At 47.7% G+C, this 26,932-nt stretch overlaps 1 protein-coding gene and 1 long non-coding RNA gene across 5 annotated transcripts in view; one reads left to right on the forward strand and one right to left on the reverse strand.

Moving 5' to 3' along the window:
• ARHGAP15 (Rho GTPase activating protein 15) overlaps window positions 1-26,932 on the forward strand; it is a 388,578-nt gene that overhangs the window by 138,530 nt on the left and 223,116 nt on the right. The window lies entirely within an intron of this gene.
• Window positions 20,807-22,335, reverse strand: LOC114814303. The gene is made up of 2 exons (XR_003762073.2): window positions 22,163-22,335; window positions 20,807-21,514 (listed from the first exon to the last, which is right to left on the reverse strand). It is a non-coding gene; the product is annotated as an uncharacterized LOC114814303 (long non-coding RNA).

Genomic DNA, 26,932 nt, shown 5'->3' on the forward strand with positions numbered 1-26,932 from the left:
TCCAGAGGAATTTGGAAAGGAAGCCAATGGTACACTGCACCACACGAAGCCGCAGCTTTAGCTGGGTTTCAGGTTGACACAGAGAACTGATATTTAATAGACAGGGGAGAATGGAAGGAGCGGAGATGGGATGCAGGCCTGAAGAATCAGGCCTCTTTCCTCTAGAAGGTAAGTTCACTGTGGGCAGGGAACGTGTCTACCAACTCTGTTATACTCTCCCAGTTGTCTACTACAGGGCTCAGCAGACATCACTCAACAAATACGATCGCTTTACTGATCGATTTCCTCCCCTTGCCCCTGACGGTTTAGAGATGGGCTGCGCTCTCGTGCAGTAGTGTAGCAGTTTTGATTTTGTTATTTTAATGGTATTTGTTAAAGGGCTTAATATGAGTCAAGGATTGTTTTGGGTGTTGAGGGAGAGTCGAATCGGTCAGGTCAGACACAGTCTAAGTAGGAGGGAGAACAGATGTTAAATCCCCATTTCTGCAGCTGAGGAAACAGAGGCACAGAGAAGTGAAGTGATTCGCCTGATGTCACACAGCAGCAAAGTGGCAGAGATTGGATTAGAACCCAGGTCCCTCTTGACTCCCTGGCCCGTGCTCTATCCACTAGGTGACGGTACCTCCCTAGGTCGCGTTTCTCTGTTCTGACGTTCCCTTTGCGTGAAGATAGACTCAAAAGCTGGGACTCTTAGGGTTGAAGAGATGGAGACTGAGAGGTGAAATGACTGACATCTACAGATTCTTGAAAGAATTGGCGAGGTAAACCCCTTAGAAACAAGGGGCATCCACTGGGATTTGAAGGTGGCGGGTTCCCAACAGGCTAAAAGAGACACTCCTTCCTGGTAGAATGTGGGAGTTGCTATCACAAGGGGTTCAGGAGAGGGACAGTTGCAATCGCGGATGAGTCGTCCTCGATGGGATTCGTTAAGCTCTGTGTGAGAAGCCAAGGATGCCCATCTCTAATCTGCATGCCGGAGGTCGGGGAGACTATTACACAATTCTCAGAGCATCGGAGAGACAGGAGTGAATCTGTGATTATTACTAGGGAGGACAGATGGGCTAGAAGACCCTAGAAATACACAGAAATGGTTAGTCGGTACTCAGTGGTGGGAGACCGAACCCTGGTACTAGGAAAGAATAAATGGAAAATAGAGGCTGGAAGGACCTTCTTCTGGACCATTTTCCATCATCCTCTCCACTGACTCAGCAGAGACGACAACAAGACGCATCCGATATAAAGAATAACCTTCTTATAGGAAGGGTGGACAACCCCGTAGAGAAAGTCTGGGGGAAAAATGGGCGAACACGCCTCTTCCACCCCCTATTTAGGCCTTTTCCTGTTGAAAGCAGTGGTATGGTCATAATCAGTGGTATTTATTGAGCGCTTACTGTGTGCAGAGCACCGTATTTGGGAGAATACATTAGAACAGAGTTGGCAGACATGTTCCCTGACCTCGGGAATGACCTCCTGGGGTCATCTCCATCCTGATGGTCCCTTCGTTCATCAGGCTTTGTCAGGGAATTACTCATCCACAGCAGCAGTATCTCCCAGTGACAATTCATTCAATCGTATTTATTGAGTGCTTAATGTGTGCAGAGCACTGTGCTAAGTGCTCGGAAAGTACACGAACCTCGGTCCGGAGACTCTGGCTGAGGAGGAGGCGTTGGACTGTGGTGCTGGGGATGGGGCCGATACCTGATCGGGGATGTCCTCGCTGGAGAAATAAAATGGCAATCAGTCATATTTATTGAATGTATGCAAGTATACTTTACTGAACACTTATTTCAGTTTTCTGCTCATAGTAAGTGCTCAGTTAATACCATCAACCGACTGACTGATAGAGTGTGCTGAGGACAGTATTAATCGCTTTGGAGAAGGCGATAGATTTCGTAGCCACGATCCCTGCCTTCAAACAGTGTACAATCTAGCAGTGGAGATGGACGTTAAAATAATTTACAGGTAGGAGGAAAGGGAGTGGATGGCTATGTAATTCCTGATTAGGGAACCAGGAATGTGAAAATCAGGGAATATAAGATGTGTCCATAAGTATATCATACACTCAGCCAACCGATCATATTCGTAGAACATTTCTGGTGTGCAGAGTACTCTGCTAAGCACTTGACACCTCCAGCACCTTTCATTTTACTAGCTACCCAATAGTACTAGAGCATCAACTTGCTGTGGGGAGGGCATGTGCCTGTTTATTCTTACATCGTGCCCTCCTAAACACTTAGTACAGGGCTTAGCACACGGTAAGCACTCAATAAATACGATTGAATGAATGAATGGAGCGGCTTACTTCCTTGCACTGCCCGTTTTCCTGGAAAGAGTAGTCTGTGGGTGATGGGGCACTTGCCAGCTGGGCATTCAGTGGCAGTGTGGCCTAGTGGGAAGAGGTCAGTGTTGGCAGTCAGCAGATTTGGTTCTAATCCCAGCTCTGCCACTGACCAGCTCTGAAATAGTAATCGTCATCCTGGTATTTGTTAAGCGATCATTATGTCCCAAGACCTGTAGTAAGCGCTGAGTAGGTAGAAGATAATCAGGTTGGACTCCATCCCTGCCCCTCATGGGGCTCACAGTGTAAGTAAGAAGGAGTCTCCATTTTGCCGATGAGGAAACCGAAAGACATGGAGAAGTGAAGGGACTTGACCAAGGTCACACAGCAATTAAGTGGCAGAGCTGGGATTAGAACCTAGGTCCTCTGACTCGTAGGACTGAGCTCTTTCCTCTAGGCCATGATGCTTCCCAGATCTGGGGCAAATCACTTAAACTTTCTGGTCCTCGGCTGACTCATCCGTAAAATGGAGACAAGATCCCCGGTGTCCCTCCGCTTAAGTAATGTGGGACAGGAAGGCACCTGACCTGAGTCTCTTTCATCTACTCGGGCACTCGGCCCAGCAGAAACTCACTATTCGGCTGGCACCAGCCCGTGTCTTCACAGGGGCAGAGGATGGGCAGAACGGAGGTCATTGTTGTTGCATATTCTCCAACCCAAATTTTAGAAAGCCAGATTTGGAACCGGATTCGGATTAAAGCAGAGGGAGAAGAAGCGGGCCTAAGACGAGGGAGGCAAGGTTCAGTTTCTGCTGACCCCAAAGTTTTAATTAAAAACTTCAAATTACCAAGCCTTGAGTCAACATGCTCATTTTGCTTGAGTGGGAGGGAGGTCATCAGGATTCCCGATATTGTTCAGCACTTTGAAATAGGTCCTCCTGTTTCCTTTCTCTCTAGAGCCCCGAGACTCCCAATCTTCTGTTTTCCACTCCTCCCTGCCGAAATCTCCAACTCTGATCATGAGTAAGGGGTGCGGATAAGTAATTATTTCTGCTGCCATTTTCCAAGGAAAATTATCTTGGCGTGTTTTGCTCAGATTTGTTAATAAAAATAATAATGATAATCATAGAGGTAGCTGTTAAGCACTTACTATGTGTGCGGTCCTGTACTGGGCACTGGGATAAACACAACATAGGTTGAACACAACCTTTGTTCCACGTTGGGCTCAAATTCTAATGGGGAGGGAGAATAGGTATTAAATCCCTATTTAGAGAAGCAGCGTGGCTCAATGGCAAGAGCCCGGGCTTGGGAGTCAGAGGTCATGGGTTCGAATCCCGGCTCTGCCACTTGTCAGCTGTGTGACTGTGGGCAAGTCACTTCACTTCTCTGCGCCTCAGTTCCCTCATCTGCAAAATGGGGATTAAGACTGTGAGCCTCATGTGGGACCACCTGATTACCCTGTATCTACCCCAGCTCTTAGAACAGTGCTCTGCACATAGTAAGCGCTTAACAAATACCAACATTATGATTTTGCAAAGGGGCTGGCTGCTCCATCTCTGCCCGGGCCCGTTCCAGGAGGGTCGTGATGGTGAACAGGAAGGGGGTACGCGCCCTCTGAACCATTGCAGACATATCGGACTAGCCCATCCCCAGAGAGGCCATGCCACCGGGCAAACGCCCCACCAGCTCCCATGGCCTCCGAGGGCCACGATCAATTGGAATTGGCTAGTTACTGCCCTAGTGGAGGGGGACGCTGAGGTTTAAAGTAAGGGCAGGTGGTCTTCCCTGTGTGGAGCGGCCACGTCGTGTCATGTGGGGAGAGAATGTGTCCATTTATTGCTAAATTGTGCTCTCCCAAGTGCTGAGTACAGTGCTCTGCACACAGTAAGCACTCAGTAAATACATTTGAACGAATGAATGGACCTTTCCGGCATTGAGTTGCAGTGAGGCGAGTCACACTGTGAGAAGTAGGGTGGCTTAGTGGCAATTAGTACCTAATAAGCGCTTAACAAATACCCTCAAATCTTGGCATCTGGACCACGGATTGGAAATAATAATAATAATAATGATAATAATGGATGGTACTTGTTAAGCATTTACTATGTGCCAAGCACTGTTCTAAGTGCTGGGGTGGGTACAAGGTAGTCAGGGTGGACGCAGTCCCTGTCCCACACAGGGCTCAGGGTTGTAACGTCCATTTTACAGATGAGGTAACTGAAGCCCGGAGAAGTGAACTGACTTGCCCAAGGTCACACAGCACGCACATGGCGGAGCCGGCATTAGAACCCGTGACCTTCTGACTTTCAGACCCGCGCTCTTGGGGGGATGTCCCCTCCACCCCCAGGGCACCCTTCTCTCCCTTCTGGATCCTGCCCTTTGGGTCCCGTGCTTGGGGGGTCGGGGAGGGCGCCACAAATCTCCACGACCTCCTCGAGCGCACCCTTCGGTTGGCCATTTGTAGGAAACTCGGTGAAAAAGATAAATTAAAGGGGGAGAGGCATTTTCAACTCAGAGACCAACTGACATATATAAAAACGATGTATGTTTCTCCGCGAGCCCGCGGGGAGAATTCAGCCGGCCGGCTGCGATCTGCACCACGCGCCTCTGGGCAGACGAAGTCGTGGGATCTCCTGGCATCCCTCCGGTCCGTTTATCATGGAAACCACCGGCAAGAGAGAGGAAGGCAAGGGGGCTCGCACTTGTGCGGATGGTGTCCTCCGCCTCCCGGGCCCCCGATCCCTCTGGGGACGACGGGGGGGAGGGGGAGGTCCGGCGATCGGTGATCAATTATTATCGAGAAGCAATCAATCGGCAATTTCCATAATTATGCACATCTAAACACCACGCACAAGAAAGAGAAACAAAGCTGCATTGCCAGCATTGCCTTGTTAGCAGTATTTTGTTAACACAAGGGCTAAAAAAAGCCGCCACAGCTGGTAGCACAAATGTGTTTCCAGTATTCAGACCATCAACGCGATTCGCCGCTAAATGTATAGAATCAGCTTCTTGCTAAAAACTACAATTACAGGTGATATACAGATTGAAATCACAGGGCTGGTTTGTCGAAGAAAATTGTCCTAATGATGGGTTTTGGGATGGGGAATGGGGTTCTTTTCTTTTTCTGTGATGAAAACTGGAGGCAGCTGCACCTGCCTCTTCGCTGTATTCTGCCGCACTTAATGATATCTGATGATATCATTAGGCAAAGTGTTCATAAACAGATGTTGAGTCTGTGCCTAAATGCTGTCAGATGAGCGGTTGCTGGCCTGAAACAGTATTATTTATATAGAACATTTACGTTTGTTATGTTAATAACCCCACTATTAGCTCTCTGGATGTTGCGATAGGAATGTAAATGTAGTTAATATGAAAAACAACCTCTTTACTCTTGGTTCTGCAGTTGGGTAGAACTTTGGGGCTTTTTGAGAGAAACAAAGATTTCCCACCGCCCCCCACCCCTCCCTCGCAGCCCGCCACCAAGTCCTCTGGACCTTGTGATTTTTTTTGGAATTTTTTATTTTTGAATTATGTTTTGGGGAGAGGGGAGGCGTTGGGGGAAATGGGCCGGAGGAGCCATGGTAAATTCGGACCGGTGGAGGAGCAGAAAGGATCGGTCGGGTGGTTGTTAGGGGCCGGAATCGGGTGAGGCCTCCATGGAAGTTGCCGAGTGTGGGGTTTCTTGGAGGTCCAAGTGAGAGGCAAGGTCACCACGGGGCCAACGGACATTTCGTGGGGAAAGTTCCCGAGCGAGCGGAGGCTGGGAGCCTTTGGGTTAGAGAGTCGCCCTTTCCCTCGGAACCTTCATTCCATCTCGGGGAGGTGGGCCGGGAGTGAATGGGGTCCCTTTTCCCGACAGCGCCTCTGTGGGGAAGGCTTTGGAGAGTTTTGCGTAGCCTGGCCGTCCTACCTGAAATTCAACACCGCGGTCTCCGCGTGTTGCGGCTGTTTGTCGTTTAGCTAAAGTTGCATTTTATATCTCATAGTTAATTCATGGGGAGAGAGTTATGTAAATTCTGACAGTCGTCAAAACGTGGACCCTTCCTCCGAGGAACTGTTCCTCTACAGTAGCCACAATAGAAACGAAATAAAATAAGATTTGGGGCCTGTGAAGTTCTACTACGCTATCTTAATTCTTTCTGAAATGACCCGGGGCGGGGGCAGGAGAATTTTCCATCCAAGATCGGACGGACGTCTTGAAGCGCCTCTCTGTAGAGGAGGAGAAATAAACCGTGTTAAACCGGTGCTTCATTATCACCGTAATTTGAGGTCACGGTGGCTTTTGGAAGGTCATTCTTTTCTCAATTAACGCTCCTATCAGGCACCTCTTTCTGGAAGCGGCGAAGACGTCCGTTAGCGTTTCATAATCGGGAGCAGGGAGCCAGGGATGAACTGGGTCTCAAAGCATTGTACTCATATTTTTCAGCATCCGTCTTCGAGTCAGTCGGTCGTATTTATTGAGTGCCAACTGGGTGCAGAGTGCTGTGCTAAGTGTTCGGGAGAGTATAACACAACAATATAGCAGACACAGACCCTGCCCACAATGAGCTTACAGTCTAGAGGTGGGGAGACAGATATGAATTTAATTAATGAAATGGCATTAGTGCTGTGGGGCTGGGAGGAGGGATGAAAAAAGGGAGCAAGTCAGGGTGATGAAGAAGGGAGTGAGAGAAGAGGAAAACAAGGCTTAGTCAGGGAAGGCCTGGAAGAGTTCGAACCACCGATGAGGTTGCGGCCAATCCGACAGCTTCAGGAACAACCCCAGCTTCTCTGGTCTCCTTCTTTGTCTTGGGACTAGAGGAACTTTTTCTCCTCCTCCAGCATCCATCAATCAGTGGAATTTACTGAGCGCCTACTGCACGCAGAGCTCTCTCCTGAGAGCTTGCGAGTGTGCTGATGAATCGATGGTATTTATTGGGCACTTACCGTGTTCAGAGCATGGCACCAAGTGTTTGGGAAGATACAACACAGCCGAGTTGGTAGACGTGATCGCTCCCCACGAGGAGAGGAGCAGCTTGGCCTAGTGGAAAGAACATGGGCCTGGAAGTCAGAGGACCTGAATTCCAATCCTGGCTCTGCCACTTGTCTGCTCTGTGAACTTGGGCAAGAAACCGAACTTCTCTGTGCCTCCATTCCCTCATTTGCAAAATGGGGATTCAATACCAGTGCGCCCTCCTACTTATACTGTGAGCCCCGTGTGGGATCTGGTTTATTCATTCATTCGATCGTATTTATTGAGCGCTTACTGTGTGCAGAGCACGGTACTGAGCGCTTGGAAAGTACAGTTCGGCAACCCCAGTGCTTAATACAGTGCTTAATACAGTGCTCGTCACATCATAATCACAAATTATTATTATTACCATTATCACCACCATTATTATTATCATCATTGAAATTACAGTCCTGAAGAGCGTATCAGTGAGAATGGCAGAGTTATTCACCCTTACCTCAGTTCTCGACAAAGACACCACTCATGGTGATGCTCAACTCAGGAGGCGTGGATCCATCGATCAAGGGTATTTACTGAGTGCTTACTGTGTGCAGAGCACTGAGCTAAGCGTTTGGGAGAGCACAGTATAGCAGAGTTCGGAGATGCATTCCCTGCCCACACGGGCTAATGGTCTAGAGTGGAGAACTGTAAAGGCCTTTGTGTTTCCCAGAGAGAATTCAGATCTGAACACGTGTGATCCCTCCATTCTGGGTGAGGCTCCAGCCCAGTGCTGCCTCTCCCACAGGGATTCACGCTCAGAAGTTGTCGTGGGCTTAGTCAACCATCCCGGTAGTGAGTGATGGGTGCACTTTGCTCGGCGCGTACTATGTGTCAAGCATTCTACTAAGTACGGGGGCGGGTACGAGGAAATGCTGTCGGACACATTCCTTGTCCCACGTGGCTCTCCCAGTCTCAATCCCCATTTCACAGTCGAGGTAACTGAGGCACGGAAAAGAGAAGTGAAGTGATTTGTCCAAGGTCACACAGTAGACACATGGTGGAACCGGAATTAGAACTCACGACCTTCTGACTTTATGGTCCTTCCCCCATCCTCCCCACCTATTCCCCCACTCCCTCCCTCTGCTCCCCCTTCTTGTTCTCACAGCACTTGTGTATATTTGTATATATTATTTCTCTATTTTATTAAAGATGTGTATATGTCTCTGATTCTATTTATCTTGATGGTATTGATACCTGACTCCTCATTTTGTTTTGCTGTCTGTCTCCCCCTTTTAAACTGTGAGCCCGTTGCTGAGCAGGGATTGTCTCTATCTCTTGTTGAATTGTACATTCCAATCGCTTAGTCCAGTGCTCCGCAGTTAGTAAGTGCTCAATAAATATGATTGAACGAACGAATGACTTCCGGGCCCGAACTCCATCTACTAGGCCATGCTGCATCTTCAATAGGATGCAGTCCAGGGTCAGGGCCAATAAATCGATAACGTTCACTGAACGGTGACTTTGAGCCGCGATTGGGAGAGTATAATAGGGGAAGTACGACGATCCGTTGCTCTCGAGGACCTTGCCTTCTAGCTGGGTTGACCCATATTAAAATGAATTATAGGTAGGGGTCCAACAGAGTCTAAGGATATTTAATAAATAATAATAATGTTGGTATTTGTTAAGCGCTTACTATGTTCTAAGCGATGGGGTAGATACAGAGTAATCAGGCTGTCCCACATGAGGCTCACAGTCTTAATCCCCATTTTACAGATGAGGTAACTGAGGCACAGAGATGTTAAGTGACATGCCCGCAGTCATACAGCTGGCAAGTGGAAGAGCGGAAATTCGAACCCGCGACCTCTGACTCCCAAGCCCGGGCTCTTTCCACTGAGCCACGCTGCTTCTCTTTTAAGGTTAATTGTGAAATGCTTATTATATGCCAAACTCCATACTAAGCCCTAAGGGAAAGGCCAGATAATCAGTTTGGACACAGTCCCTGTCCCACATGGGGCTCACAGTCTAAATAGGAGGGAGACTAGGTATTTAATTCCCATTTTACAGGTGGGGAAACTGTGGAATAGAGAAGTCAAGAGATCTGCCCAAGTTCCCCCAGCAGCAGAGTGGTAGAGCAGGATTAGAGTTCGGATCGTCTGACTCTCGGGTCCAATTCCTTACTACTAGGTCACATTCATTCATTCATTCATTCATTCATTCATTCGTGTTTATCAAGTGCTTACTGTGGTCAGAACACTGTACTAAGAGCCTGGGAAAGTACAATACAACAATAAATGGTGACATTCCCTGCCCACAGTGAGCTCAGAGTCTAGCGGGGGAATGGGGTGAGTATCAAAGCGTTTAGCAAGGTAGCGAATCAAGTGCCTAGGTGACGCAGGAGAGAGGGAGAATAGATGAGAAGCAGTGTGGCTTAGTGGAAAGAGCACGGGCTTGGGAGTCAGAGGTCGGGGCTTCGAATGCCGACTCTACCACTTGTCTGCTGTGTGACCTCGGGCAAGCTACTTGACTTCTCCGTGCCTCACTTTCCTCATCTGTAAAATGAGGATTAAGACTGTGAGCCCCACGTGGGACCACCTGATCACCTTGTATCTCCCCAGCGCTTAGGACAGTGCTTGACACTTAGTAAGTGCTTAAATACCATTATTATCATTATTATTATGAGGACTTGAGAGATTAGTCAAGAAAGGCTTTCTGGAGGAGATACCATTTGAAGATGGGGTGAGTCAGGGTCTTATCAAATATCTCGTTGTGGGCAGGAAATGTGTCTACCGATTCTGTTGCATTAAATTCTCCCAAGCGCCGAGTTGTTCCGCACACCGTAAGCGTTCGATAAACACCATTGATTGATATGAAAAGAGGAGGGAGTTCCGGGAGAGAGGGGACGGGGATTTGAGCAAGGGGTCGACGGTGTGAGAGACAAGAGGAGAATATAGAACTCCTCACATATTGAACGGTCTGGAAATACAAATTCAACTGGAGAAAAACAAAGTGCTTCTCTGTCTCCCTCCCATTCTGCTCTCATGCTAGATTCCTCCATTCGAATATCCAGAATTTCTAACTCTTTCTTGACAGCACCTCTGACTTTGAACATGGGTACGATGCTAATCTCTTAGTACAGTGTTCTGCCCGCTGGAAGCACTCAATAAATACCAGGAATTGATTGATATGTCTTAGGGTGCACTTTCATTTCCAGATAATACTCTGCCACTGCAGCCTGGGGAAATTTTGCCTGGGAACAAATATAATCCTCTGACCGTTCCCCTCCCCCTCGGCAGCTTTTTGTTCTCTGTTTGGCAATGATCTCTTGTAAGTTAGCACAAGATGTCTTTTCGTCTATTAAGATGTGAATGATACCACTTTGAACAAATATTGAATTTTACTATTTACCTATGTGCCCGTGAAACTCTGATTTGTACATCTTCCATTATTGGTCCTCATTTACACTGCTCTTTGCTCAAGAACCTAGATTCATATTTCATTTTTTAATCACTTTAGAAGGAAGTGTCCGTGTTGGTTTGGTCAGTTCTTTGGCTCTTGGGAAGAAATCCGTACCCTATTTTTTTTAATGGTATTTGTTAAGTGCTTATCATGTGCCGGGCACCGTAGTGAGCATTGAGGTAGATATAACCTAATGAGATTGGGCACGGTTGATGTTACACGTGGAGTTCACTGTCTGAATCTCCATTTTTCAGACGATGTAACTGAGTCACAGAGAAGTTAAGTGACTCGCCCACGGTCATGTAATCAATTAATCGATGATATCTATTGAGCACATTCTGTGTTCAGAACACTGTACTAAGCACTTGGGAGAGTACAATATGGCAGAATTGATAGACATGTTCCCCACCCACCATGACAGCACAACAGATAAGTGATGGAGGTGGGATTAGAACCCAGGTCCTCTGACTCCCAGGCTCATGGGTCTTTCCGATAGGTTGGGCTGCTTGTCATATTTCCCTTTGGGAAATCTTCCCCCCAGCATTCCCCACCCGCATTCCATGGTGCTTTCCCTCAAGCACCACTGTTATGAAACCAGATTAGCTAGGAGCATCAGGACTCAGAGAAAAGTTGTTGTCCCAGTAGGATTTCGCGACCGCTTTGAAATTAGCAAACTCTCGGAGTTTAAGGTGGTGGAAAGCTCCTTAGGCGGAACAGTTTGATCCCTTGAAACTATAGTTTTGATGTCAAGACCTTCCCTTCCACTTGACAAGTAATATGAATAACAATCACTGCGTTATTCGTTAAGGCTGTACTGGGTTGTACCGAGCGATGTACTAAGCCAACACGTGGCTCACAGTCTAAACGGGAGGGAGTACAACACTGGAAAGAGAAGAAGGTACAAAACCGGTCATGGGAAGCAGCATGGCCGAGTGGTTGAAGTAGGGCCTGGGAATCAGAAGGACGTGGATTCTCATCCCAGTTCTGTCACTTTTCCGTTGAATGACCTTGGGCAAATCACTCCACTTCTCTAGGCCTCAGTTACCTCAGCAGTAAAATGGGGATTAAGACTGCGAGCCCCATGTGGGACAGGGACTGCGTCCCACCTGATTACCATCTGTCTACCCCAGCCAGTAGTACTGGGCCTGGTATATTGTAAGTGCTTAACAAGTACCATTTTTTTAAAAAAAGAACTTAAAGTGTAGAGGAATATTAGCTTATTTATCGGGTGGTTGATTCCAAATGGTGTGTGGGTGTGTTGGGGTAGTGGGGAGACAAGGGCGGAGGGGCGTTGGAGGGAGAGAGAGCAATCCAGCCTCAATTTTTTTGATTTTGAAACTTAGACTGAATCCTCATTCTCCCACGTATCAATCAGCCTCAAAGGCACCATCGCTCCCTATTTTCTCCCTTGACAGCCAAGGACTTTCTTCCCATGTCCCAGCCACAACGGACCACAACAGTTCTGAATTCCACCCGATGCGCAACCTTCTCGGGAATATAAGAAAAGTGCTGTTTCGAAGCCAAGTGAATATCTCAAAAATTGGGTCATATCTGGCTCTATATCAAAGACAAGAAAGAATCAGCAAGGGGTGCTAATACATTCATCACTTCATTTCATTATTTATTTTTTCAATTTATACAACTGTATCCTTCGTGGGAAAATTAGCCCCGGGCAGAAATGTAGAAATATTGAGAACGTCTAGTCAACGGCCTCTACCACTGCTTGCTGCTTTGGGTTCTGTGTTTTGGGGAAATATATTAAAATGCCAAAGCTATGGGATTGCAGCATAATAATGATAATAGTCATATTTGCTAAGCTCTTACTAAATATATGGCTAAGCACTAGGGCGGATACACGTTAATCAGTTTGGTCACAGTCCCTGTCTCACATGGGTCTCAGCAGCTTAAAATGAAGGGGAGAAGGGAGAACGGGTATTTTTATCCTTATTTATAGATGAGGAAACTTGCATTCATTCAGTGGTATTAATTGAGCATGCACCGTGTGCAGAACACTGTACTTAGCTCTTGGGAGAGTATGATATGGAAATAAACTGACACATTCCCTGCCCACAAGAGACAGTGGGCACAGTGAAGTGACTGGGACAAGGTCATGCAGCAAGCAAAAGGCATTAAGAATGGCCACCGAGGAGGACATGATGGATCCTGGGGTCAGCAGGCCATGACTGTGGAACTTGGGTATGTCAAAAGGGGCTGGGTGCGGGAACTCCATGATCACCTGTCTGGGCTCCCCAGCGGACGGCAGAAACACATCCTAGGTGACCCTCCCCTCGACTGCCTCGGCACTGTGTTCCCTACCATTTTTATTTTTTTTAAATGGTATTTGTTCAATGCTTATGATGTCCCAGGCCCCGTCCTAAGCGCTGCAAGGTAATCGGGTTGGACAGGGTCCCTGGCCCAAATGGGGCTTACAGAGGTAATCCCCGTTTTACAGATGAGGCAATTGAGGTCTGGAGAAGTGAAGTGACTTGTCCAAGGTCACACAGAAGGTAAATGACAGAGACAGAATTAGAACTCAGATCTGTGCTTTATCCACTAGGCTACGGTGCTGCTCCTAACTGATGGCAGGACTAGTCTAGTCGACCCTTCCCCACCCTCCTGGCCTCTGTGTTCCCTCTCTGACAGCGGGAATAGTCTGAACGTGGCAGTGATGGGGAGGCGTTGGAGAATGTGAGCAGAGCATCCATCCTGGGCGAGGGGTGTAATAATAATAATATTTTTGGTATTTGTTCATCGCTTACTGTGTGCCAGGCCCTATACTAAGCGCTGGGGTGGATACAAGCAAGTCAGATTGGATACAGTCCCTGTCCCCTGTGGGACTCACACATTCAATCCCCATTTTACAGATGAGGTAAATGAGGCACAGAGAAGTGAAGTGACTTTTCTAAGGTCATACAGCAGACGAGTGGTGGAGCCAGGATTAGAACCCATGACCTTCGTACCACAGGCAAGAGCTGTGATGAAAGTCAGCGGTATTCTGAGCTGTTCCTAAGCTCTGGTGGGCCCTAGGATCAATGTCTCCATCATTCTCAGCCTTCAGAGCTTTCTCTCAGAGTTGGCTTTCTCGCTTGGCTGGGTTTCTGGTAATGATAATAATAATGACAGTAATATTTGTTAAGTACTTACTTTGTGCCAGGCACTGTACTAAGCCCTGGGGTAGATACAAGCCAAACAGTTTGGATACAATCCCTGTCCCCTATGGGGCTCACGGTCTTAATCCCATTTACAGATGAGGGAGCGGAGACACGGAGAGGTGAAGTGACCTTCCCCAGGTCACGTAGCTGACAAGAGGCGGAGCCGGGATTAGAACCAAGGTCCTTCTGACTCCCAGGACCATGCTCTCGCCACTAGGCCATGCTGCTTCTCCAACTGGTGACGGAGAGATGCCTGTCGGGTGACCGGGGGCAGCCATATTGTAATTTCAAGAAGCAAAAGAATACCAGAGGCGGTGGAAAAGTTCCCTCTTCCTCTGCTGAGACTGTCAATAGGGATTGCTCTTTCTCCAGAAACGCCAGATAGTCGACCTTTCAACGAGCGAGTCTCTCAAAATCTGGATCTAGATGAGCAGACTCTTTCGTGGGCCCTTGGGTGTTTGCTGAATTCCTACCCGCTTAATTGGCTCATCGTCTTGTTGTGGGCAGGGAATGTGCCTATTTTGTATCTTCCCAAGCACTTAGTACGGTGCTCCGCACACAGTAAGCACTCAATAAATGCAATTGATTGAATGTTGGAGGGCATCCTGTGCCCTACTGGGGACACAGATGTTCGGGAGGAGAGAGGACAAGTGACCACAGAAACAGTTCCTCCATGGGGATTTTCTATTCTAATGCTGAGGACTCATGTTCTTCCACCACACTTCTGGGAAACTCAACAGAAAGAGTACCGAACTGGGCAATGAGGAGTCCTGGGTTCTAATGCCACTTCCTCCCCTTGACTGCTGTGAGACTTGGACTTGTCCTGTGCCACTGAGTCTTTTCCAACCCATAACGACACCACGGAAACATCTGTCCCAGAACGCCCCGCTCTCCATCTGCAATCATTCTGGTCATGGATCCCTAGAGTTTTCTTGGTAGAAATACAGAAGCGGTTTACCACTGCCGCCTTCTGCACAGTAATCTCGAGTCCCCGCACTCGACTCTCTCCCCTGCCGCTGCTGCCCAGCACGGGAGAGTTTTGGCTTGTAGCCGATGGCCTGCCACTCGCTAGCCACTGGCCAAGCTGGGAATAGAATCGACAGGCCTCTGCTTGACTCTCCCTCCCATAGCCGAGACTGGTAGAGAACTGGAAACTCTCCAGTTGCGACCCTGAGAGGGAGTGACTTAGGTACATTAGTTAATTTCTCCGTTTTTTAAAAAATAGCATTTGTTGAGCACTCACTATATACCAGGCACTTTATTGAACCCTGGGGTAGGTTATAAAAATAATAGTAATGATAACTGTGGTATTTGTTAAGTGCTTACTATGTGCTAAGCACTGTATTAAGTGCTGGGGTGGATACAAGCAAATGGGGTTGGACGCAGTCCCTGTCCCACTTGGGGCCCACAGTCTCAATCCCCATTTTACAGACGAGGTAACTGAGGCCCGGAGAAGTGAAATAGCTTGTCCGAGGTCACCCAGTAGACAGGTGGCAGAGCTGGGATTAGAACACATGACCTCTGACTCCCAGGCCCATAGTCTATCCACAAGATCATGCTTCTCTGTGACCCAGTTTCCTCTATCCACTAGACCATGCTACCTCTCTGTGACCCAGTTTCCTCATTTTAAAAAAAAAAATATTTAAGCGCTTACTATGAGTCAAGCATAGTTCTAATGCTGGGATAGATACAAGTATATCAGGTCGGTCACATTCTCTGTCCCCATATGGAGCTCACAGTCACATAGGAGGAGAAAGAGGTATCGAATCCCCATTTTACAGTTCAGGAAAAGTGAAGTGACTTGTTCAAGATGACCCAGCAGGTGAGTGACAGAGCTGGAATTAGATCCCAGTGCCCTCGTTCTCAGGCCCGGGCTCTATCCACTAGGCCGTGCTGCTTCTTCAGTAAGATAGGGATAAAATATCCATCCTCCTTCTCTCTTAGATTGTGAGCCCCCTGAGGGACAGAGACTGTGACCTACCTGATTAAGTCCTATAAAGGATTTGTCATTTTTTTTGTTCTGCACTTCATAAACCTCTAAGAACAGTGTACCCCACCACCAACTGTGTCTTCAAACCTGCTGCTAAGATTACTACTACTGCCCTGCTTAGGATAGCGCTTTGTTCACAGCGAGGAATTTAAAAATACCACGGTTATTAACATGATCGGATTCCTCAGTGCTGCAGGCGGTAATGGATTCCAGGTGAACCATGGGTTTTGGGGCACTATGTTCATCGAATCGCACCCTTATCCTTCTGAACCCCCAGTTGGTTGGAATAATGATAATAATGATGGTGTTCGTTAAGCGCTTACTATGTTCCAAGCACTGTTCTAAGCGCTGGGGTCGATACAAGGTAATCAGATTGTCTCACGTGGGGCTCACCGTTTTAATCCCCATTTACAGATGAGGTAATTGAGACGCAGAGAATTTAAAAGTGGCTTGTCCAAGGTCACACAGCAGATGAGTGGCGGAGCCGGGATTAGAAACCAGGACCGCTGACTCCGAAGCCCGTGCTCTTCTCACTGAGCCACGCTGCTTCTCTTAGAAAAGATGAAAGGGATGTCGTCCAAGTACTTGAGGGTCACACCTTGGCTGGCCTCCTTTAGCAACCCCCCGGAATACTATTATAATTGGGTCGTAAAGCATTTGGCTGCCTTTGGATCTAGCAGAAAATTTGTGGGAGGGCAGAATGTCCTTCCCCGTCGTTCTTCTCTTGTCTCTGCATCAACAGTACTCTGAGAATCAGAGTTTTAGGCAGTTTACAAAATGGGCTCCTCCTCCTCCTCCTTTTATTTTAATGGTATTTGTAATTGAGAGCTGAGATTAGAACTCATTACATTCTGACTCCCAGGCCCGGGCTCTATCCACTAGACCATGCTGCTTCATGTGTAAATGTGTAGAAGGAAGGTTACTCCGTGTGATTCTCACCACATTTAGAAATTGATCAATCGGTGGTATTTACTGAACACTTACTATTTGCAGAGCACTGTACTAAGTGCATGGGAGAGTACAGTATAACAGAATAGGTAGACAAGATCCCTGACTAGAATTTTCCGGGAATTTTCACCACCCACCACCCTGTCTTTGGATTGGTGCATAGTCCTACCCACGTATCTCTGAGCCCCAGAACTCTCTTTTTAAATACAACAAGATAGCCATATTCTCCCCCTCTCCCTCTCTCCTCAAAAGCCATCACCCCGGACAATTCAAGCAGTCCAAAAATCAGGGTCAGTCAGCAACTGCCATTTTGAATATCAGAGGGAACTGCCCGGAGAGTTGATTTTCCTGAAAATCCTCTGATGATGCCGGTGGCTTTAGAGGCAACCTTGTGTATAGCACCGAGCTATTCTCCAATAAATATCCTAGTCCAGCGGCATTTGTTGTAGGTTGGCTTTTATAGCCTGGGCATTTGCCTTCTGTCTAAGTGGTGGGGCATGTCATTGCAGAAAATGCAAGGGATATGTTCACCTCCTCCGACTCCAGAGGTCAGCATTGAAATGATTCTGATAATCTTAGTGTTTTCATCTGTGAGGGCTCAGATGAGCAGCATTTCTCATTTCGATGAAGCAGACCTTTCAGTTTTTGTTTCAGAATGGAAGCATTCCAAGTTCTGATATGTTTTCTTTCACCCCATCCAGGCAGGGCCTACATAGAAGCGTTTTTGGGAGCAGACTAGGATGCGGGAAGTCACTGAGGATGCAAACGTTTCCTGAGCACTGAGAGATCTGGGTGGACCAGGATTTTCTGATGCTTCTGCCCTGATCATTCAGTCAATCCGAGAGTCAATCTTTGTTTTAAAAAAAAAAATTAAGTGCTTACTCTGTGGCAAGCACTGTATTAAGTGCTGGGGTATATGCAAGCTGGGATAAGGACCGTGTCTACTAACAGTGTTGTATTCTACTCTTCCAAGCTCTTAGTACAGTTCTCTGCACAAAGGAAGCACTCAGTGAATAGCACTGATGATTGATAATGAATTTGTCAACATTCAGGAATGTACATCAGGAATTAAGTCCTCAGGTCCTGAGCTCCTGGAGCTTAGAATCGAATAGGGGAGGGAGGCCCCGAGTGATGATATCAACAAAGTGGGATGTTGAAGGAGAAGGCACCATGTGTTGCTATGCCACATATCCGCCGAGGGTCTCATAAGATCTTTTGGACAAGAAAGTGAGATCCCCGTGTAGGACCTGGGTGCCCGGTTTTCCTAAGTAAGGCCCAAAATACCATAATATGGCTCAGTGGAAAGAGCCTGGGTTTTGGAGTCAGAGGTCATGGGTTCAAATCCCAGCTCGGCCACTTGTCAGGTGTGTCACTTTGGGCAAGTCACTTCACTTCTCGGTGCCTCAGTTACCTCATCCGTAAAATGGGGATTAAGACTGTGAGCCCCACGTGGGACAACCCGATTCCCCTGTCTACCCCAGCGCTTAGAACAGTGCTCGGCACATAGTAAGCGCTTAATAAATACCAACATTATTATTATTATAATATCTGTTAACCATGTACTATGTCCCAAGAACTATTCTAAGAACTGGGTAGATACAAATTAATCAGGTTGGACGCAGTCCCTGTCCCGCAAGGGGCTCACAGAATAAATAGGAGAGAGTCTAAGAAAGAGCCCAAGTAGGCGTGCTACAGAGTCGGTGGACACTTCCCTGCCCACGAGGAGCTTACAGTCTGGAGGGGGAGACAGGCACGAAAATCAAAAAGGATATATACTTAAAAGCTGTTGGACTGAAGGTGAAGAGAATATCGAGTGATATTCAGGTGCTTAAAGATCTAAGTGCATAGGTGACACAGAAGAGAGAGGGAGCAGGGGAAATGAGGACTTAGCTGGGGAAGGCTTCTTGGAGGAGGTGCCCCGCCGTAATGCACGTTTTTTCAGTGCGCTTGAGTAGACGGTTTGGGGGAAGCAGGAAACGTCCACCTGATAACACAAATTTGACTGGTCTAATGGGATACGGATCGCCACGCTTCCAGAAGACAAGGCCGGACTGTCGGCGTGGCTGAAGGTCTACTGCTACGTTGTCACTTCTCCCGAGCGGGGGTTTTGATTACAGTGCCACCCCGTGCTCTAGGAGAGTCGGGGATAAGGGCGGGGGGTGGGGGAGGCACTTCTAAAGATGCCCGGCTTCCCTCTGCCGGATATCTTTCTGACTCGGTGGTCTGTGGACTTGAGGCCTCAAGCTGGCTGCTTCCCAGTGGTCACTGATGATTGATTGTGAGTGCTTTCAGGCAAGTGAGCCCCATATGGGGCAGGGACTTTGTCCATCTCGATTTGCTAGTATCCAAATTGGATACCCCAGTGCTTAGTACAGTGCCTGGCATACAGTAAGCACTTAACAAACACGATTATCCTTATTAATAATAATAATGCCACCGCTCTACTCCGAAGGAAGAATAGCGCAGAAATCTGGGGGAAAGTCCTCTCTCGAAACTGCCCTCAGCTAAGTCAGAATGATGTATTCTCATCGGGTTAGATGGTGTTTCTTCTGAACGAAATACGTGGTTCGTTTTGACCTGCCAGATCGATGTCTGGTCGCTGTTCCAGGACCAAATTCCTCCCTGCTGGAATTTCTTTTCCTGCCGCCGTAAGGCGCCGTTGGTCGACACTGGGGACTTAGAGCTCGTCCTCTGGACTGTAAACTCACTGTGGGCGGGGAATGTGCGTGTTATAACGTAATCTCCCAAGTCCTTAATACAGTGCTCTGTACGCAGTAAGCACTCGATGAACTGATTGCTTGAGAGACTGGGAGGGTCTCACGACGCCATACGAAGGAAGCAGCTTGAGGGGAGACGAGATGGTGGTCCCCACCTTTTCCCCTATCAGTCAATCAATCAAGGGTAATAATTGAGCATTTACTATGTACAGAGCACTGTACTGTTTGTGAGAGCACGGTGCAACAGAATCAGCAGATACGCTCCCTGCCCCTAACGAGCTTACGGTCCCGAGGAGAACTGTAGGTCCCTAGGAATCAGTCAGTCGATTAGTGAGTATCTTTTGAGCACCGACTGTGTGCCGAGTGTTCTACTAAGTGCTCGGCAGGGTGCGGGACAATAGTGTCTGTAGACACCGTCCCTGACCGCTTTCAGTCCAGAAGAGGAGCTTCCAGTAGAGGAAGAGGCCGAGGCCGGGAAGAGCGAGTGCCAGTGCGAAACCGTGCAGAGTGGTGACTGGAACGGCCTCTCGCTGCCCAAGGGCAGTGAGCGGAGAAGCAGCATGGCCTAGTGAACAGAGCACGGGCCTGGGAGCCAGAAGGACCTGGGTTCTAATCCCAGCTCTGCCATCCGTGTCACTTAGGACAAGTCACTTTTCTGTGCCTCGGTTATCTCATCTGTAAAATGGGGATCGAGTCTGTGATCCCCGTGTGGGACGGGAACCGTGTCCAACCTGATTACCTTGTATCCACCCCAGCGCTTTAGTACAGTGCCTGGCACGTAGGAAGCGCTTAACAGATGCCACAAATATCATTATTATTATTGCTGGGGTGGGCCGAGGGGCAGGCCCACCCCCGCCGGGGCCAGAGCCTCCCACTGACCCTCTGGGCGAGGAGGCAAGCGGACCTCTGCTCTACCGGCGGAGCCGGCCTCGGAACGGAAGCCCCCGGTTTAATGAGGTCGCTCTCCGGCTGGAGCCGAGAGTACCCGGGAGTTAGCGCCGAGCCTGGTATTCAATAACAAAATATTAAATGATAAACACCGATGGCTGAAAATCAGACGGGCCATTTGAAGAAAAGCATTTTAGCTCATCATGATGTGTAGCACCTTATTTAAATTAGGAGGTGTTAATTCGTAGCTTGAATAATATATTAATATAATATGTAAAGTGAATAGCATTGTTAATCACAGGCGCGCCTGAAACGACTTTGCTTCTGTGCACTGAATGTTAATTTTGCAAAACATTAATTTCAAAGATTTTGCAGCAGTGCTCTTGTAATTAAATATTAATGTCACATGTTATTGCAGTAGCATGTTTATGAAAGCCGGCAACACTTCAAGTCAACTCATTTGTTTTTATATTTATTCTTGTACATCTGCAATCCCTTTCCATTTCACAATTTCAAAGTGAAGGCCATTTTGAATAGTCAATATGTGAACATTTTTCATTGTAAGCGTTTTTTAACATCCAACAGGGTAAATATTTAATGTTGTGTTTTTAGCTGGTATAATTTTTCAGAAAATTGGCTATAACTTTTAACAACTCAAAGGTACCTAAACTGTCTGCATTTTTGGCTTAAGTGATCTGAAAATAAAGTAGCAATAAATGTGATGAATCTGAGCGAAAGGAGTTGAGAACGAGAAGCCTCTTTATGAAAGTTGGACCTCCAGATCCGGAATCGCTCCGGAGCTCTCCCGAGCGCTCAGTACAGCGCCTGGCACCCGAGAGGCGCTCGGGAAATACGCTGAACAGATTGTGCGCTCTTACCTCAGACGGTGGCATGATCGATTAAACGCTCGATGAACTCTGTTTTGCTTCGCTTAATGGTGGATTGGTGATCGCCACTTCCCTAGACCAAGGTGCCTTGTCTTATCCCGGTTTACGTGTGGAGGTGTGCGGATGCGTCTGTCTGAGGGGCTACCCGATCGAAACACACGCGTGCTTGTAGGTAGGCACCACGCATCGCTATGTAGAGTCGTGGAATTGTTTGCCAGGACTGCGCTGACCAAATTATTACATCCACCAATCTTGCCCGTGGCTCTCGAAACCTGCGAATTACGTTAGTCCATAAAGAAAACCATTTTCACCCGAGCACGTTGGCAACAGGAAATCCATTTGAGATTGCGCATTTCGGAGCTCTTGGAAAAGCCACCCCCCCCGGCCCCGCTTCCCCCCGACCCTGCAGCTAGCAAATCATCTATGGGAGAAAATGGTGAATTATAAACTAAGTTATTTATCGCACCAGAAGGGGGGAAAAAATGCCCAAGAAAAATCAAGATGTATTGTGTTTGGTTATGGGCACATTTAATAGTTAAAAATTATATCTGCACCTGATGTGGCATGTTAACAGCTAATGCCATTTGACAGTGATGAAATTAAAGGATGAAGAAGAGATACAAACTACATTTTACAAGCATGATGGGTCTCCGACAATGCCATTTAAATATTATTTGTCACTATTTAAAATGAACCTTTCCCCTTTAAGCTATGCTATTACACCCATTTGTCCTGTCACTGCTGACAGCCTATATGAGTCACACACAAAAATGGTCATTAGGTACTGCATCTTCATCTTATTTAAAAAAAAAAAAAGAAAGAAGAAAGAAAGCATTCTGATGCCTCTAAAAGCCTGTAATTATTTTCATCCGAAGAGATAGTGTTGCTTGGAAAGTAATTTAATAACCTTTTGCATGTACCTGGGGAGGGCTTCTCAGGGGATCCAAGGTGCAGACATGCCAGTTAGTCGTCAAAACATGACCTTTAATGGTTGCTTAGAGAGAAGTTAGCATGGAATGCTCTTCCCGACGTAGTGCTAATTCCGCTCTCTAATATATGCAAAATTTAGTTCTTGAGCAATGATCTTGGTAAGATGAATTAATATAGGTACTGCTCTAGGAAACAAAAGAAATTGCAATGTGAGAGAGAGTGTCCCCCTCCCCCAGCCCCCCCCCCCCTTCATTTAGATTTGGGTCTAAATAGTTCAAATCTGGTATGATTTGGATAAAAAGAGGATTAGGCACACCAGAAATGTCTCTACATCTCATCCCGATTCTCCCTCCCCTCCCCCCGCCCCCCAAGCAATGATGGATCACCCCGGATTTCTAGAAGAACAGAGTCCATGATTGGGTAGATTTCTTCCACAGAATAAGGTATCTGTCCCCAACCCCATGAAATAATAAAATATAAGCTGACCTCCCACCGTCCGTCTCGGTGCCGAAGCCCGGGCTTCGGGGGATGGGGGAGAGCGTCGGGGAGATGATTGACAGCACAGTGACCAGGTGGCCAAACAAAAACGGAAAATAATCCCAAATATTCCCACGGGGAATGGGGAGGCGGGCCCCCGGGGACAGAGCCGGAGGGAGATCCGGGTCTAGAAAGTCCTGACCTGAGAGCCCAGATACCCGCTCCTAGCCTCGTTCGACATCCCGGGATTTCGAAGCGGACCCGTGACCTGCCATTCGTTAATGTGTTAGCACGCAGGGGTGGCTTGCCACTGAATAGCCTCTATCAATTCATTTCGGGCTTTTTCTTTCCCTTCAAAATGTCTGTAATCCTCAGCTCTGCTCTCTCAACCGGTCAGCATTAAAGATTTATGTGGCACATTTTTTTCCTTTTTTTTTCCCCTTCCCCAAGTCCCCCCCCCGCCCCCCCGGCCCTCCATCCCAGTTCGTCGCCACACCTGAATATGGATTACTTAAATGGGCTGTAAATAATTCATATCTGGGAATAAGTTTCCATTACTGACCAATGTTGTAATTTAATATACTGTATTATGGGTTCTACAATTTCAGCTTGTTTTCTGTGTGCAGTCGGCGGGAGGGAAGACACAGCAGTTTAAGTAGAATGGGTGAGATGTTTGTTCAGCTTATTTTCATGTTCCCTGTGTGCGCTCAAATCAGCAACGGGACCGGGGAGAGCCAAAAGCTGGTGTCGACGGCATGTTCGCTCTGCTGTTTGGGGAGATGGGAAAGCTTGACCTGAAATGGAATACGAACCGTCGAAGAAGGGGCAAGGGGGGGTGCCGATTCAGGCTCGCCCAGGTTTTCCACGGACCGGACGACGATATTTTAGTTCTTCCGATGCTTGACTGTATTTTTTCAAACCGGGCGGGACAGCGTTTCTCTGCGGCGCTTAGTGGGTCCGGACCGTAAAGCGCCCAGGACGAAACCGCGACGCGACCCATCTGAGGGACAGATTTTGAATGAGGCTCCCGGTTACGGACGGAAACGCGTCGCGTGCTCAGAGTGGCGGCGATCCTTAAAACGCGGGCAAATGTTTACTCTCAGAAAGGGGCTTTAAACAATTTCAGATTAAGTTGAGTAGAGTAAAAAAAAAATGAATAATAGATTAATACATGAAAATCTAGGAAGACGCCCAAGATAATGATTTAAAAAGGAATAATTTAAAAAGATGAATTAAAAAGTGGAATCAGAAACTAGGGAAAAACATGCTGTGAATAAAGTCTGTTAGATCTTGAAATAGGAGAACTGCTAAATAATGCATAGTTTTATTTTTTTTATCATTTGCATAAACCTTAAGAGAGTATTTATTTGTGCAAAACTTGATGGATCAGGGGAAGGTGAATTGGGGGGGAAAGTGGCTTTCATTTTGTTTTCATTTTGGTATTTAGGAAGAATATTCTGTTACATATGGACTACTTAGACCTAATCATCTGACTGAATGCGATGTACGCCTCATGCCAGGTTGGAGAGGGATGGGCTGGAACCCCATGCCCTGGTCTTGCTGCAGGCGGAGCGGGTTGGCCCTGGCTCGACTAGGGAGCAGATGGCCAAGCCAACGCTTGTAGTCACACTTACCTTCTTTGCGAAATCCATAATCCCTTGCTGGCCGGCCAGCCAGCCAAGTCGGGCTTTGGAGACAGAAAGGAGGTTACAATCTGGACTTGGGCGGGGGGAGAGGGGGGCGGCTGCCAGCTCCGAGCAAACGGCTCCGAAATTTCCAATGCTTAACAAGTTATCTGTCTTGTCCTTCCGCCAGGGCGGCGTTTTAAAAAGTAATTAAGACATGATTGAAAATGTGGATGCCGTCTAAATACAAAAAAAAAAAAAGGAAAAAATCTTCAAAAAGAACCGAAACCCATCATTCAAAGCCACACTGGGACGGAAAGACTTACTTAAAATGAAGTTGCATTTGCTGGGGGGATTGGAGGATGGTGGCTAATATATATACACCATATATATATATATATATATGCGTGTATCGACGCACGTGCGTTCCCCGCAGTATTTTTCTGCTCCAAAAAGAGGACACAGATTTCATTTTAAAGTGTTCTGTACAGATAACAGACCTGCCACCTATGAACGGCAGCTGAGCTAAGCAAACACTTGCATATCTGTAGAGACTTCTCGTAGTGATAGATGCTGATAATCGAGTTATATACGACGCGTTTTTTTCCACATGACTCCGCTGGAGTGCGTGTGCTGTGGGTTCATCTGCGGGCATGGAGAATGTCCCTGACACAGCTAACGGAACTCCAAAAATTAAAAAGAACCCAACAAAACAAAACAAAAAAATCCAAAAGACAGAATGGGCAGCCCAATCCCGATCAGCTCTAATAAAGGAGAAAAGGACAGTGCCATCTGTTTAATGTAAAACTCGGCTGAAAAAAAAAAAAATACTTATCTGCTAAGCTGGAACGGCCGGGTCTGGGGAGAGACGCGAAACAAGATGTCGATAGGCTGTGAGCGTATTGCGGGACTGTGGACTCCGTTGTCGAGGACAATGCTACCATCTACAGCACTTCCAAACGAAGCTTTCACATCCTATTACTTAAGCCCTCACTCCCATGCAACTTCCCTTTCCCTTCCTCCGGTGTGGACTTGATTGGGATGATTCTACCTTCCTCTTCCGTGGAATGTATTTGCATGACTGTCCCGCCTGCTAGACTGGAAATTCCTTGAGGGCAGGGACACTGTCTGCTAATTCTACCCCACACTCCCAAGTTCTTCAGTATGGCAAATGGCACTGGATCACCGCGTTGCCCGATTGACCGAGTACGTTCCGCGTTTTGGACACGGCTGGACTCGAGATTCCACTGTGGCCGGGTCCCCTCGGATTCCCCCGTTTCCTCAGTTGGAGGGGGTTTGGGCTGCCCCAGCCTAACCGGCCATGGCCGCCTCAAGCGAGAAACTCTGCTCTCTTTCGCTGTGATGTCCGTGACCCCCACCACAGCGCTGTTTTTCCAGAGCTGCGGCCGTCGTGGTGTCTCCCATGTTTCTTGGATTCTCCCGGTCCGGAGAGCTCCATTTGGTTTCCCTGGGCTACATCTCATCCTTTCATCCCATCTAGACTGTAAACTCCTTGCGGATAGAGATGGGGTCTGCCAACCCTTTGAGAAGCACCATGGCTCAGTGGAAAGGGCCCGGGCTCGGGAGTCGGAGGTCATGGGTTCTAATCCCGCCTCCACCGCTTGTCAGCTGTGTGACTATGGGCAGAGTCACTTAACTTCTCCGTGTCTCAGTTGCCTCATCTGTAAAATGGGGATTAAAACCGTGAGCCCTACATGGGACAACCTGATTACCTTGTATTCCCCCCAGCGCTTAGAACAGCGCTTTGCACATAGCAAGCACTTAACCGATACCGTCGTCGTCATCATCGTCGACTCTTTCGGAGTGTACTCTCCCCAGCGCTTAGTACAGTGGTCTGCACCCGGTAAGCTGAAAAGATGGATGGATGGATCGATCGATCAGTCCCTTCCTCAGCGGTAGGCCCAAATTCACCCTTCACAGTAGCGGTTCTTAATCTTCAGATCCTATCTGTTGCCCCTCTGCCTCACACCCCTCACCTCTACCTTTTTTCCCTTCTCACAAATGTGCCATGAGAATTTTCATCAGAGAACACCCTTCCCCAGGCCCCAGACGTCATCGTTTTTGTACCGGAAGCTCTGCTCTGGTCTCCCGTTCCTTACTAACCCCCTTAGCCCAGAGTCCTACCTCCTCAGTCTCCCTGTCACCGAGACACCCGCGGCCCAGTGTGGACTCCAGAGCAGTCCACAGCCCGGTTGACCCGCAACAAAGTACCGACTCTGGCCTTCTCGGCCTTAATCGAGAGGCAGGGGCCGATTGATTCCCCTCTGGGAGGGTCTTTTAGGGACCCGACTCAACTGGAGAGTCACCATTTCCTTCACTTTGGTGTTTAGATTCCCCCAGGAAGAATCACTGAATAGCAATCTCCTCTTTAACCTATTAATAACAATAACAATAGCGATATCTGTGGGCAGGTATGGTGTCTATTTAGTGTTGTACTGTACTTTCCCAAGTGCTGAGCGTAGTGCTCTGCACAGAGTAAGCACTCAATAAATACGGATGAATGAATGAATATTTAAGTGCTAACTATGCCACATGCACTGTACTAAGCGCTGGGAGAGATACAAGGTAATCAGGTCAGACTTAATCCTTGTCCCCCAAGGGGCTCACAGTCCAAATAGGAGCGTGAGTGGTATTGAA

The sequence above is a fragment of the Ornithorhynchus anatinus genome, chromosome 9 (genome assembly GCF_004115215.2).
Source record: "Ornithorhynchus anatinus isolate Pmale09 chromosome 9, mOrnAna1.pri.v4, whole genome shotgun sequence".
Taxonomy (NCBI): domain Eukaryota; kingdom Metazoa; phylum Chordata; class Mammalia; order Monotremata; family Ornithorhynchidae; genus Ornithorhynchus; species Ornithorhynchus anatinus.